General features: G+C 42.6%; 1 protein-coding gene across 7 annotated transcripts in view; it reads right to left on the reverse strand.

Annotated features, from left to right (window-relative positions):
* LOC311131355 (protein furry homolog-like) overlaps positions 1 to 14,013 on the reverse strand; it is a 93,588-nt gene extending 79,575 nt beyond the window's left edge. For all 7 annotated transcript variants that reach the window (XM_084164309.1, XM_084164314.1, XM_084164312.1 and 4 more), the window contains exon 1: positions 13,756 to 14,013. The gene's annotated coding sequence lies outside the window, so the exon portion shown is untranslated. The remainder of the gene's footprint in view (positions 1 to 13,755) is intronic.
* Positions 14,014 to 14,694: the final 681 nt, after the last annotated feature.

Consider the following 14,694-nt stretch of genomic DNA (forward strand, 5'->3'; position numbering starts at 1 on the left):
CTGCTGCTGTATTGCTTTTCACGAGAGTGGAGTGTGGCGTGTTTAGCTTGCAGTTGGCCAATCATAAGTCATCAAAGCAGCAATAGGCTAGTCATAGGGCCTCGCTCCGTGTGTGGCAAACGTGAGGAGATATCTAATCAATGGAAGATGGAATTAAAAGTTAAGAGAAGGACAGGCTATAATGACCAGTTATTTGTAACTGTAGGATCAGAATCCACATGCACTGCAGCCTCAGTAAACCTAGCTAGCTAACGTTAGCTAGCTTAACTAGCTTCTCATCCCAGTTTGATGCAGTCCAAGACAGGTACTACGTAATCATATTTGATGATACATAACCTAGCTATGGCAGCTATTGGTCTACTATAGAACGAGTCGGCTTGGTTGCCATCTCTCGTCTCTCCTTCCCTCCTCTACCCGCCTGCTAGAGCTGCCCCTCTGCCCCTCTCGTGCTTCATCAGCTCTGGTTAATAAAGTAGCTTAAAAAAAGTATTTCTGCTGCTTTCCTCACTCGGATCCGACCAGGTTTATACAGAACGGGTCTTGTTGTCCTTGGGTCCATTCGGAACGGGTCTCTATATAAACGATGCTTATCTGAACACTTGTGGTCATTCTCATGATGTGTCATTATTGTCACAGTGTAATAAATCAACATTTGGAGCATATTTCTGCGACAATTGCTCTTTTGGATGGCAATTTATGAAAATTTAGTGTGGGAAAATGTCATTTCCCTGCTGTAAAACACTATATTGGCAGATGTATCGTTAAGTTTTGTCCCACAAAAAAAATCGGAATCAGACTAAAGAAAAAAACATACATCGGTCAGACTCTAGTTAGCTTCAGCTGTAAGTTAGCTAGGAAAGTTAGCCTACAAAGCTACCAGTATCTTATTGCATTGTAAGTGTTCTACCTGTAAGGAAATTGTTTTGTGAACAGTAATTAACAGTTTAAACATTTCTACATGCTGTGTCACATGATAAGAGCGTCTGCTAAATGACTCAAATGTAAATGTATGATTCAAGTGTGTTAACATGATGCAGCACAGACTCCCAGTGCAGGATAAAGGCGTCTGCATACTAGGTTCGGTTTAATCCTAGCGGAACGTTTGTGCCTCGCATACTCCCGTTAAATAACTTTTGTTGAAAAGTGATAAAAAAGTGGCAATATTACAGTTTGTCCCTCTTGAGACGCCGTAGCAACAAAACAGCCAATATACACGGGGATCAGTATAATTTTAATTTATTTTTAATGTATGCACTCACTAACTGTAAGTCGCTCTGGATAAGAGCGTCTGCTAAATGACTAAAATGTAAAATGTATACACTTCCTCAAAAAAGTCAAAATGTATCTAAGATCAATCAAGAAATCAATGACGACTAAGATGTTTATCATCTAAGATGTTTCGTGCAGTATTTCTCAAGTCATGAAAATGTGCATGAAAACGTATAGTTGAACGGACAACAAACACTTAATTGAAGAATCCCTACTGTTGACCAATCACCGACAAAGGGGCGTAGACTGAACTTCAACTAGCCTCAAGAAAAAAAAAAAGTGTGCTTGAACAGCTGAAAACCTGCCGAACACCAAAAAGAACAAAAAGTGTCAATTTCATCATAATGTGTGAGTGAACTGTTGAGACTGGGAAGCATACAGTAAGCTTAAGTGGAGCAGGCACGATGCGCTCGTGCTATAAGGGGGGCATCGGCTGCGCTCATAGCAGTGTTAATTTTGGCACACTTTTGATTAAGTTTAGTCTTAGGGGGCTTTCACACCAAATTGGTTTAGTGCTGTTTTTCCAAACTCTGGTGCGTTTACCGCCTTAGTTCGGATCGTTTGGACTGGTGTGAACACTATCCACACTCTGGAGCACACTAAACAACGCAAAGAGGTTCAGTCAAAAAGGGTGATCCCTGTAAGATTCAATTAGTACCGTGGTGCAGTTCACGGCAGGCAAGAATGCAGTCCGGACCAAAACACAGGAAAATATTGGTTATTATTGGTTGTTTAACTGCGAGCATTTGATGAAATGCATGGAGCATTATAACTTCAGATCTCCGACGCGCATCCTTTATGAGCGCATCTGATTAGCGGCGACAGGGGCTATACCGGGGATATAGGCTGTTGAATATCACATTTTAGTCACATCACATTTGTATTGCCTCATTAGCCTATAGTAAACATAGAATCACTGACTTCCATGTGCAAAAACGTACACTACATTACCAAAAGTATGTGGACACCAGCTCGAACATCTCATTCCAAAATCATGGACATTAATAGGGAGTTGGTCCCCCCTTTGCTGCTATAACAGCCTCCACTCTTCTGGGAAGGCTTTCCACTAGATGTTGGAACATTGTTGCGGGGACTTGATTCCATTCAGCCACAAGAGCATTAGTGAGGTCGGGCACTGATTTTAGGTGATTAGGCCTGGCTCACAGTCAGTATTCCAATTCATCCCAAAGGTGTTCGATGGGGTTGAGGTCAGGGCTCTGTGCAGGCCAGTCAAGTTCTTCCACACCGATCTCGACAAACAATTTCTGTATGGACCTCGTTTTGTGCATGGGGGCATTGTCATGCTGAAACAGGAAAGGGCCTTCCCTAAACTGTTGCCACAAAGTTGGAAGCACAGAATCGTCTAGAATGTCATTGTATGCTGTAGCGTTAAGATTTCCCTTCACTGGAACTAAGGCGCCTATCCCGAACCGTGAAAAACAGCCCCAGACCATTATTTATCCTCCAAACTTTACAGTTGGCACTATGCATTCGGGCAGGTAGCTTTCTCCTGGCATCTGCCAATCCCAGATTGGTCCATCGGACTGCCAGATGGTGAAGCGCGAGTCATCACTCCAGAGAACGTGTTTCCACTGCTCCAGAGTCCAATGGCGGCGAGCTTTACACCACTCCAGCCGACGCTTGGCATGGAAACCTCTCTCATGAAGCTCCCGACGAACAGTTCTTGTGCTGACGTTGCTTCCAGAGGCAGTTTGGAACTCGGTAGTGAGAGTTGCAACCAAGGACAGACGATTTTTATGCGCTACAGCACTCGACTGTCCCGTTCTGTGAGCTTGTGTGGCCTACCACTTCGCGGCTGAGCCGTTGTTGCTCCTTGACGTTTCCACTTCACAATAACAGCACTTACAGTTGACCGGGGCAGCTCTAGTAGGGCTGAAATTTGACGAACTGACTTGTTGGAAAGGTTGCATCCTATGACGGTGCCACGTTGAAAGTCACTGAGCTCTTCAGTAAGGCCATTCTACAGCCAATATTTGTTTATCGAGATTTTGCATGGGTGTGTGCTCGATTTTATACACCTGTCAGCAATGGGTGGCTGAAATAGCCGAATCCACTAACATAAAAGGTGTGTCCACATACTTTTGTATATACAGTGTACATAGCCTTGTCCTATGCACATATTTTTCGGCATACAATTATATTTCCAACAGCAGAAATATGACAAACATGTATAAGAATTCTGCACATGTAAAATTCAGCCTACAGAGATATTGCACATTACATACAGACACACGCGAGAGGGGGAGAGAGAGAGAGAGAGAAGCACAATCACAAGATTGTGCCGCAAAGTATTGGCAAAGTAGTATGGGTTGCACATCAGTCACTCGGTCGTGTCATTGCCATTGTTATCAACATTCCACAGACGCCGCAGCCACATTGGTGACCAAAAGTATAAAACGGGAGCTAATGACTGCTACGCCCAGTGATGTCGTCGAGTCACTAAACCTCAAGTCCAAATCGTCCCCTGTGCTCGAGTCGCAGTCCGAGTCATTAATGGCTGAAGTCCGAGTCCCAGTAATCAAGTCACTGGGTCAACATTAACTAAAAATAAAAAGTGGCAAGAGGAATTGAGTCAATAAATTGTTTGCTATCCCTTTCTTTCTTTCTATGCCACCCTTATGTTTGCATATTAGCTACTGGTAATGTCACCAAGCTCCACATTCAGTTGCAAACCCTTGAATAGAGCAGACATTATTCCTTATTCAACATGTCAGAGGCATGTTGGGTCTACACTGCATATTTCTATCTGAAAGTTCCAAAATGTTGTGTCCTGCTCAACGGTCCCGAGGTTGTTAGCTATAGCTAGCTAATGGGGTAACATGACTGAACAAGGTGTAGCCTAAACAAGTGGTTAACGGTCCGGTCCACAAGTAGCCTAGTTTTAGAACGGCCCGTGATATGCTTCATGAATGTTTATGAATTTAAAATGTGGCCCGCCAATGCAAGACAGCAATAAAAAAGCGTAGCGCCGGTATTATGGGTCATATCTTTTGAAAGGTAAGGGCTAGAATCAAGTTCTCTCTGTGGAAAAGAGGGAGACTTGGCTACAGAACCTGGCTATGAAATGCACTGGGGAAAGCGTGAAGGTTGAGCGAAACTACAAATTCAAAGACAGCCTAGGAGACAGGATTGTGTCGAGGCACAGCTCTGGGGAAGGGTACTAAAACATTTCTGCAGCATTGAAGGTCCAAGAGCACAGTGGCCTCCATCATTCTTAAATGGAAGAAGTTTGGAACCACCAAGACTCTTCCTAGAGCAGGCCGCCCGACCAAACTGAGCAATCGGGGGAGAAGGGTCTTGGTCAGGGAGGTGACCAAGCATCAGATGGTCACTCTGACAGTGCTCTAGAGTTCCTCTGTGGAGATGGGAGAACCTTCCAGAAGGACAACCATCTCTGCAGCACTTCACCAATCAGGCCTTTAAGGTAGAGTGGCCAGACGGAAGCCACTCCTCGTTTGCCAAAAGGAACCTAAAGACTCTCAGACCATGAGAAACAAGATTCTCTGGTCTGATGAAACCAAGACTGGATGAAACCTGGCACCATCCCTACGGTGAAGCATGGTGGTGGTAGCATCATGCTGTGGGGATGTTTTTCAGCAGCAGGGACTGGGAGACTAGTCAGGATCGAGGCAAAGATGAACAGAGCAAAGTACAGAGAAATCGTTAATGAAAACCTGCTCCAGAGAGCTCAGGACCTCAGACTGGGGCGAAGGTTCACCTTCCAACAGGACAACGATCCTAAGCACACAGCCAAGACAACGCAGGAATGGCTTCGGGACAAGTCTCTGAATGTCCTTAAGTGGCCCAGCCAGAGCCCGGACTTGAGCCTGATCGAACATCTCTGGAGAGACCTGAAAATAGCTGTGCACCAACGCTCCCCATCAAACCTGACAGCGCTTGAGAGGATCTGCAGAGAAGAATGGGAGAAACTCACCAAATACAGGTGTGCCAAGCTTAAGCTTGTAGCGTCATACCCAAGAAGACTCAAGGCTGTAATCGCTGCCAAAGGCGCTTCAACAAAATACTGAGTAAATGTGATTTCAGTTTTTATTTTATTTTTATTAGCAATAAATTCTAAAAACCTGTTTTTCCTTAGTCATTATGGGGTATTGTGTGTAAACTGATGAAGAAAAAAACGATTTAATCAATTTTAGAAAAAGGCTTTAACCTAACAAAATGCAGAAAAAAGTCAAGGGGTCTGAATACTTTCCGAAGGCACTCTGTGCACACACACACACACACAAAGTACCAGTCAAAAGTTCAGACACCTACTCATTCAAGGGTTTTTCTTTATTATTACTATTTCTACATTGTAGAATAGTGAAGACAAACTATGAAATAACACATATGGAATCATGTAGTAACCAAAGAAAAGTGTTAAACAAATAAAAAAATACTTTAGATTTGAGATTCTTCAAATAGCCAGCCTTTGCCTTTATGACAGCTTTGCACACTCTTGGCATTCTCTCAAACAGCTTCACCTGGAATGCTTTTCCAACAGTCTTGAAGGAGTTCCTACATATGCTGAGCACTTGTTGGCTGCTCTTCCTTCACTCTGCCATCCAACTCATCCTAAACCATCTCAATTGGGTTGAGGTCAGGTGATTGTGGAGGCCAGGTCATCTGATGCAGCACTCCATCACTCTCCTTGGTCAAATAGCCCTTACACAGCCTGGAGGTGTGTTGGGTCATTGTCCTGTTGAAAAACAAATGATAGTGGGACTAAGCTCAAACCAGATGGGATGGCGTATCGCTGCAGAATGCTGTGGTTAAGTGTGCCTCGAATTCTAAATAAATCACAGACCGTCTCACCAGCAAAGCACCCACAAACCATAACACCTCCTCCATGCTTTACGGTTGGAACAACACATGCAGAGATCATCTGTTCACCCACACCATGTCTCACAAAGACACGGCAGTTGGAACCAAAAATCTCAAATTTGGACTCCAGACCAAAGGACACATTTCCACCGGTCTAATGTCCATTGCTCGTGTTTCTTGGCCCAAGCAGGTCTCTTCTTCTTATTGGTGTCCTTTAGTAGTGGTTTCTTTGTAGCACTTTGACCATGGAGGCCTGCTTCACACAGTCTCCTCTGAACAGTTGATGTTGAGATGTCTGTTACTTGTACTCTGTGAAGCATTTATTTGGGCTGCAATCTGAGGTGCAGTTAACTCTAATGAACTTATCCTCTGCAGCAGAGGTAACTCTGGGTCTTCCTTTCCTGTGGCGGTCCTCATGAGAGCCAGTTTCATCATAGCGCTTGATGGTTTTTGCGACTGCACTTGAAGAAACATTCAAAGTTCTTGAAATTTTCCAGATTGACTGACCTTCAAGTCTTAAAGTAATGATGGACTGTCATTTCTCTTTGCTTATTTGAGCTGTTCTTGCCATAATATGGACTTGGTATTTTACCAAATAGGGCTATCTTCTGTATACCACCCCTACCTTGTCACAACACAACTGATTGGCTCAAACGCATTAAGAAGGAAAGAAATTCCACAAATTAACTTTTAAGAAGGCACACCTGTTAATTGAAATGCATTCCAGGTGACTACCTCATGAAGCTGGTTGAGAGAATGCCAAGAGTGTGCAAAGCTGTCAAGGCAAAGGGTGGCTATTTGAAGAATCTCAAATATAACATATATTTTCATTTGCTTAACACTATTTTGGTTACAACATGACTCCATGTGTTATTTCATAGTTTTGATGTCTTCACTATTATTCTACAACGTAGAAAATAGTAAAAATAAAGAAAAACCCTGGAATGAGTAGGCGTGTCCAAATTTGACTGGTACTGTATATATATATATATATACATACACACACATACACATACACATACACATACACACACACACACACACTTATATATAAAATTGTCACAAAAACATGTTGCGTTTATATAACGAATGTGCCCACTCTGGTATTGGCACGTGCGCGCTAGCCAACAGCTTGCATATTGAGTGTGGGTATAGCCTCTTTAGAAATCACACTGGTTTTGAGGAAGAGCTTTCTAAAATATGCAAGTAAGTGGTCCTGTTAGATAGATAGATAGAGATATACTGCCCTATCTATCTAGAGTTGAAGTCGGAAGTTTACATACACCTTAGCCAAACATATTTAAACTCAGCTTTTCACAATTCCTGACATTTAATCCTAGTAAAAATTCCCTGTCTTAGGTCAGTTAGGATCACCACTTTATTTTAAGAATGTAAAATGTCAGAATAATAGAGATAATTATTTATTTCAGCTTTTCTTTCTTTCATCACATTCCCAGTGGGTCAGAAGTTTACATACACTCAATTAGTATTTGGTAGCATTGCCTTTAAATTGTTTAACTTGGGTCAAACGTTTTGGGTAGCCTTCCACAAGCTTCCCACAATAAGTTGGGTGAATTTTGGCCCATTCCTCCTGACAGAGCTGGTGTAACTGAGTCAGGTTTGTAGACCTCCTTGCTCGCACACGCTTTTTCAGTTCTGCCCACAAATGTTCTATAGGATTGAGGTCAGGGCTTTGTGATGGCCACTCCAATACCTTGACTTTGCTGTCCTTAAGCCATTTTGCCACAACTTTGGAAGTATGCTTGGGGTTATTGTCCATTTGGAAGACTAGTCTCCCGAGTGGCGCAGTGGTCTAAGGCACTGCATCGCAGTGCTAGCTGTGCCACTAGAGATCCTGGCCGCGACCGGGAGACCCATGGGACGGCGCACAATTGGCAGCATCTTCACAAGGTCCTTTGCTGTTGTTCTGGGATTGATTTGCACTTTTCGCACCAAAGTATGTTCATCTCTAGGAGACAGAACGTGTCTCCTTCCTGAGCGGTATGACAGCTGCGTGGTCCCATGGTGTTTATACTTGTGTACTATTGTTTGTACAGATGAACGTGGTACCATCAAGCGTTTTGAAATTGCTCCCAAAGATGAACCAGACTTGTGGAGGTCTACAATTTCTTTTCTGAGGTCTTGGCTGATTTCTTTTGATTTTCTCATGATGTCAAGCAAAGAGGCACTGAGTTTGAAGGTAGGCCTTGAAATACATCCACAGGTACACCTCCAATTGACTCAAATGATGTCAATTAGCCTATCAGAAGCTTCTAAAGCCATGACATCATTTTCTGGAATTTTCCAAGCTGTTTAAAGGCACAGTCAATTTAGTGTATGTAAACTTCTGACCCACTGGAATTGTGATACAGTGAATTATAAGTAAAATAATCTGTCTGTAATCAATTGTTGGAAAAATTACTTGTGTCATGCACAAAGTAGATGTCCTAACCGAATTGCCAAAACTATAGTTTGTTAACAATAAATGTGTGGAGTGGTTGAAAAACGAGTTTTAATGACTCCAACCTAAGTGCATGTAAACTTCCGACTTCAACTATATATCTATATCTATCATGGTGTATAAGACACCTTTCTGACTCGCGCCTGTCTGAGTGGACAAATCCATTGTGGAGGCCGTGGGGATGGCATAGTCCATCAATCTAAGACGTACTACTGATCCTGACTAGTCTTGGAGTTACGCAATGACATGTGTGGTCATCCCACTATAACTCAGGAAAGCATGCAGTTTGTTAGCCTACAGATTAAATAAGTTAAACTTCACAAGAGTGGTGAAAGTGCAAGGTGATGAGCTTGATGCTCCTTTCCAATAAATATCGAGGGTCTTATTCTTGGCTGCCATCTGACAAATAAAAATACCCTCGTCCATAATAATCTCCCCCCCCCCCCCAAAAAAAAATGTAGGCTATACCCGCACTGTATATGCAAGCTGTTGGCTAGCGCGCACGTGCCAGAGTGGGCACATTCGTTATATAAACGAAACATGTTTGTGACAAAACAATCAGTAGAGTTAAATGCGATGGAAACCCATTTAACCTGCTTTTTTTTTTTTACATGGGAATTTAACCGCAAAAGTTATTTTTACGTGCACTTTGTCATCACGCACAGCCTTTCATCAAGTCAATTTGATGGAAACATGTTTTTATGCAGATTTTTGAATATTCGCATGAAAATCTGGTCGCCAATTGGATGGAAACATTGCTACTGAAAAGCTCTCAATCGCTCCAAAAAATTGTCTAGTCCACTTAGTCAGATTAGTCAGAATTTCGTCTCGTTTTAGTCAACTGAAATGAGAAATAATATGTTTTGTTTTCTGATTCTATTTAGTCAGTTATAGTCTCATCAATTGCCCCTGAAAAAAGAAAAATGACGAAATTAACACTGGCTGATAGACAGACTTGATCCGTGATACACATTTGACAGAAGTACTGAAAGTAACAAATTCTAGTACCGAACCGTTCATGTTCTAGTATCCAAGGTTTCGTGCAACACGAGATCTCAGCATTGGCGCACAGTCACAACTGGGGCGAATACAGCAAAAAATAGCCAAAATGAGAACTAACTACATCTGGTTCACCAGCACTAAATGACAGGCTTTGCCCTGGCATAATCACAACCTTCCTATGGAGTGGAAACATCGCTAGCTTCTCCTGACAGATAAGGCCTTCATGCTACTGCCGTAACAGGACCACTTACTTGCATGTTTTAGAAAGCTCTTCCTCAAAACCAGTGTGATTTCTAAAAGAGAGCTCATGTGAAGCCTAGTACACAGCCCTGAAAGCTCCAGTCCAAATACACAGGCAGACTCTGTATGAGGTGAGAGAGGTACAGAGTTGGCTTTCCTTGGGCCGAGGACCGGGTGGTTTCTTTGGTGAAGTTAGTCCCAAACATCAATTATCCTGCTCCAAAGCAGTTCTCCCTACCCAAAGCCAAAAATAATATGCCTCGGCAAGGCCCCATTATAGGCTATTTCTAGCTGAACTCACTCACGTTTTTGTGTATTACAGAACAGAGCCTTTGAATGCATCCAAAGACAAAGGATCTCTCATTTTAGGAGAACTATGACTAAAGGAGGGGGGCTTGTCTGATTAACAGCTATTTAACCTATTTTCAAAGTTGCTTAGCAGCAGTACCTTTAAAATCAGAGTAACTTGCATGGCTTGCAGTTTAACATGTTCTTTATATTTGCCGCCGGATAATGATTGCAGCAGTTCAGGTTAATAATTTAGCGCCAAGCAAACACAGACACACCTCCAACCTTTTCAGTTAGGTTTAGCAGATAATTTGACAAGAGAACCAGTCTCACCATCTCCAGGCAGGCAAATTAAGGCTGTAATTCAGTTGGTTGTAAGAATATAGCCGTATAGTTCATACAGGAAATCCAGGGTTTCCTGTAAGTGCTCTTGATAAGGCAGTAGGTGAACTGTTGAGGTCGTAGATCAGTCAGATGCAGGTGTTACAGAGTCAACAACAAGCAAGGCAAGATAAAGATATTTGTGCAGCCGTGAACTCCATGTAGGTAAACACTGGGAAGCCTCATATAGGTTTTACCAGATGGCAGACGTGCAGAGTCAGTCAGTTGATCAGTACTGGGACAAAGCAGTAAGAGAGGAGAGGGACAACAGTGTCAGTCTGATGGGACAGGAGAAACAGTGAGGCGCCAGGCTCATTAAGAGAAATGCTCGACTGCACAGCTCTTATCTGGCTCCTATAAATCTAACCACCACACTATGCAGTGATAAGAGTGACCAATGGCCCTCCTCTGGCTCATCCTGAGAGGAGACACAAATCCATGGCCTGACAGAAGAACCACTCAACCAGAGACCAGCTCTTTTTGGGACCAAGTCATGTCTTCAAAAAAATTATGCCACCTTGTATTTGAAAGACCTTGTTCAATTGTGCTCAGGTATTAACATTGTTCATACCATGTACCTGATGTGTGTCAAATCCACTGAGGACCAATCAAGATGTATTTAACTGAAATGTACAGACCTGCCATACTGCTGGTATGAAAAGACAACACAGTACTTCTGTTTTCAGACCATGAATACAAGCACAACTACATACAGACATTTCATCAGAGGCAAGTGTTTCTTCACAAACATGTCATACACATCTTGGGTGTATGAGAGAGACTATTTTGATAACAGCACAGAGAAATTAGAAAATGAGGACTGTCTGTAACGTTAACTCCTTGCGGGGGGGGGGGGGGGGCTTTCATCCCTACACTCATCAATGCCATTAATGTCCTACAGAATTAAACCAAAAAACACACATTCCCCGGAATTATGCACCGGGTAATCGCAGATAGATGCCCCTCTGCAATCTAGAAGGATTCCCTGCCGTTCCTATGCACAGAGGCCCAGTGTGTGCGTGCACAGTGCACACACACACACACACATCTGTACAGCCATCAGAGGCTTATCTCTGCAGGCCGAGGCCGAGAGGATCAGTCAACCACACAGAGAGAGACATGTATGGGTTGGGGCAGAGAGGGGGGGGGTCATCACTGTACTGTACACTTGCTTAAAAAAGTGACCACAATAAACCAGGCTGCCACTAATCCTTGGCAAATATAACAGCCTCCTGTCCTGCCTATGACAAAGTGATCCAACCCATTCTATTCAACAATTTTACATCAGATGTAAGGATCATTGTCATCATTTTATGTAAGATGTAGCCTAAGCACCATAGTCATCAAAATATTGCAATGATAACCAAATCATGTTTTAAAAAAGCTGCTTTGATACTTAGACCCTTACATTGAACACTAGGATGTTACATGCTAACAATGGAATGGTAAACATTGGCTGGCCTGGTGGATGAAAATGTCAGACTCAAATTCACCCTTTGCATCTGTCTGCAGGCCACTGACATAATTGAATGTTTTTACGCAACAATGCAAAAAGAACCAAAGTCCTTGGATCAAATGGTTACTGATTATTCAGACCATGTAAAACGCCCACAGGGCTCTACACTGACATGTTTTTTTTGTTTTGTTTTTTTACAAGGAGCACATGTGCGCGCCTAAGTTGAAAAATGTAGGCGCACACAAATAAATGTAGGAGCACAATTTAAAATATTTGAGGTAATACAGCTAGAATCCTTTTTCTAGGCGCACTGGTGCTCCTAAATTAGTAGAGCCCTGACCCATGTGGGAGTGACACACAGACTTTCCTCCAGATGAGAAGTGCATTGTAAAGGCCTCAGGGTCTAAAATAGTTCAGCCCTCTCCACCCCCTGGTTCATTGCAGACTGACCAGATTTCTCTCTGTGTGTCTGTGCTCCTGTCTTACTGCTACAGAAAACAAGAACAAACTCCCCATTGTGTGTCTATTCTCCCTTTGCTGTACAAACACACCAAAAGAGAGTGGCAGTGGACAGGCTATTGCCAAAATAGTGTGATTGATCTTTACTGTGCAGTGTGTACACTGCCACTGTTTTCACAGACACTGTATGGATGTGGCCCGATTTAGGAGGGGGGCAAAAGCAGCTGCTAAACAGGACAAATGCAATTTGGCCTTTGCTGTAATTACACACAGAAGAAAGAGTGCCCAGTAGCAATCACAGAATGTTAGCTATTACAGTGTTGACTGGAGGTTAACTTTAAATCTAGCACCTACAAAACAGAGGTAGAGTGATTAAACACTCAGCAAGGATATTTTTTAAGAATCCAAGACTTTGGGGGGAGAATTCCTTTCGTGGTTGTTGGGCTATATAGGTAATGGAGACAACTTTGGGGTACATTGGCATGACAAAGGCAAGGTATGTCCGAGTAAGTAAGGTACAGCTGTATAATATACAAGTGTATATGGATATTTGCTGATTATACTCACTCAGTAACGTTAGTTGTATCCTAGTATTAGACTGCCAGCCAAGTTAGGTGTAAAGTCTTTAATCCATCTATAACTTGTTTCGTCTGTGTAAATGCAGCTTGCCTCCTCAAACACGAATTTCAGTGGCATTACATTGTGACAGGAACACATTCTACGATGTAAATCAACGGATAAACACACAGTGGCAAAACAAAAGACGCAGGGGAGTTATGTCCAATTATTGGTACTGTACATTAGCCAACAACAGTTAGCTTACTAGAATTGCCATTGTACTGTGTCTTCAATATCGCTAACGTCGTAGCTAGCTAGCGAGTTGGTCACGTTAGATAACTAGCTAGCTAGCCTAGTTGCCGATATTAATTGCCTGTCTCTAGGCTAGAGCTGGTTAATGTTAACTAGTTAGCTAACTAACAACAACGGTAACATTCATTCGACTTCCTTCCTGTCCAGTATTTGAGTACTTCTGGGTTTGCCAAATTCTGACAACATGGTTAACTAATAAAAACATAACTAGCTAGATCTCTCCCCAACTGGGCTAACGTTAGCTAACAATGCAATGTGGACCTTTTAGACAGTTCGCTAGCTAGCTAACTGCTACCTAGTGACAGACAAACGGTTAGATAACAGTTAGTTCGACGCTAGCTGCTATTGGGATCTAGCTAGTATCGAAGCAATTTCCTAGCTCAATTTGTCCGAAACGGCTAGCTACTCGCTACGAAAAGCTAGTTTGCTAACTTGATTAAACTAGCTATATGGTGGGACCGAGTATTTCAAATCTCGGCCAGCTTACCTTTTTTAAAGTGCGTTTAGCTTCTTTGCTAGCAATCCAACTCCTTTGGCATGCTAAAATGATAGCTTTTTCCAACTTCGCTGGGCTCGCAGATTAGATATTTCAGTATGTGTCCTCACCTTCCTTTTCCCTTCGTTATTTTTTTTTAGAACGTTCTTCTTTTCATTTTTTCAAAAACTCGTCGAATGGCAACTATCCTCCTTGACAGATTGGTAAACAATTTTGCGGTTTGTAGTTTCTGATATGAGTACCACTGCCAAAATGTTGGCAATTTGCCCCGCCCTTTGCATTGTATGATTGGTTCAAATTGTTTACACCTACATTGTATAAATTATTGTATTTGTTGTTCAGGATCTGGAAATGTTACGCCTCTGCATTGATTGGATGGTGTTCCGAGGTAAGGTGCTTTTCACACTGACGCCTCGATCACACCAACAGTTTACCGCTTCAATCACACCGACAGGGCTTGCGCAAAATGGTACGCAGCATCATCTGGATAGCTATGTGTGCAACAAAAGTTCAACATTCACCTTCTGCTACCATTTTTGTCAAGCCATCTAAGCATACAGTTTGATGCATATGTTCGATAAATCCAATGTAGCAAGGCAAAGCAGCTTTCCATTGGAAATGAATGTACTTCTGGTGTACCAAAATGCAATAACACTTTTGGTGTGATCAAGACCCTCCCCCATCCCTCAAACCCACCCAACCCTGTCCAACCTAAAACTTAATGACCTTTAATCATATAATTTTTGTAAAGTTCATGCAGTCGACATGTAGGCGAAAGTCTGATAAAAAATGTTATGCAACACTCTTTGAAAGCGTTGGTAACCGACTTGACAAAAATGATTTGCTCGAACGTGCCCAAGTATTTCAATCGGGAGCAAGCGTTGGTCTTGAGGCGTTGTTGTGTCTGGACCGGGCGTGCTAGTTGTCAGA

Source organism: Coregonus lavaretus (assembly GCF_964263955.1).
Source record: "Coregonus lavaretus genome assembly, chromosome: 6".
Lineage (NCBI taxonomy): Eukaryota > Metazoa > Chordata > Actinopteri > Salmoniformes > Salmonidae > Coregonus > Coregonus lavaretus.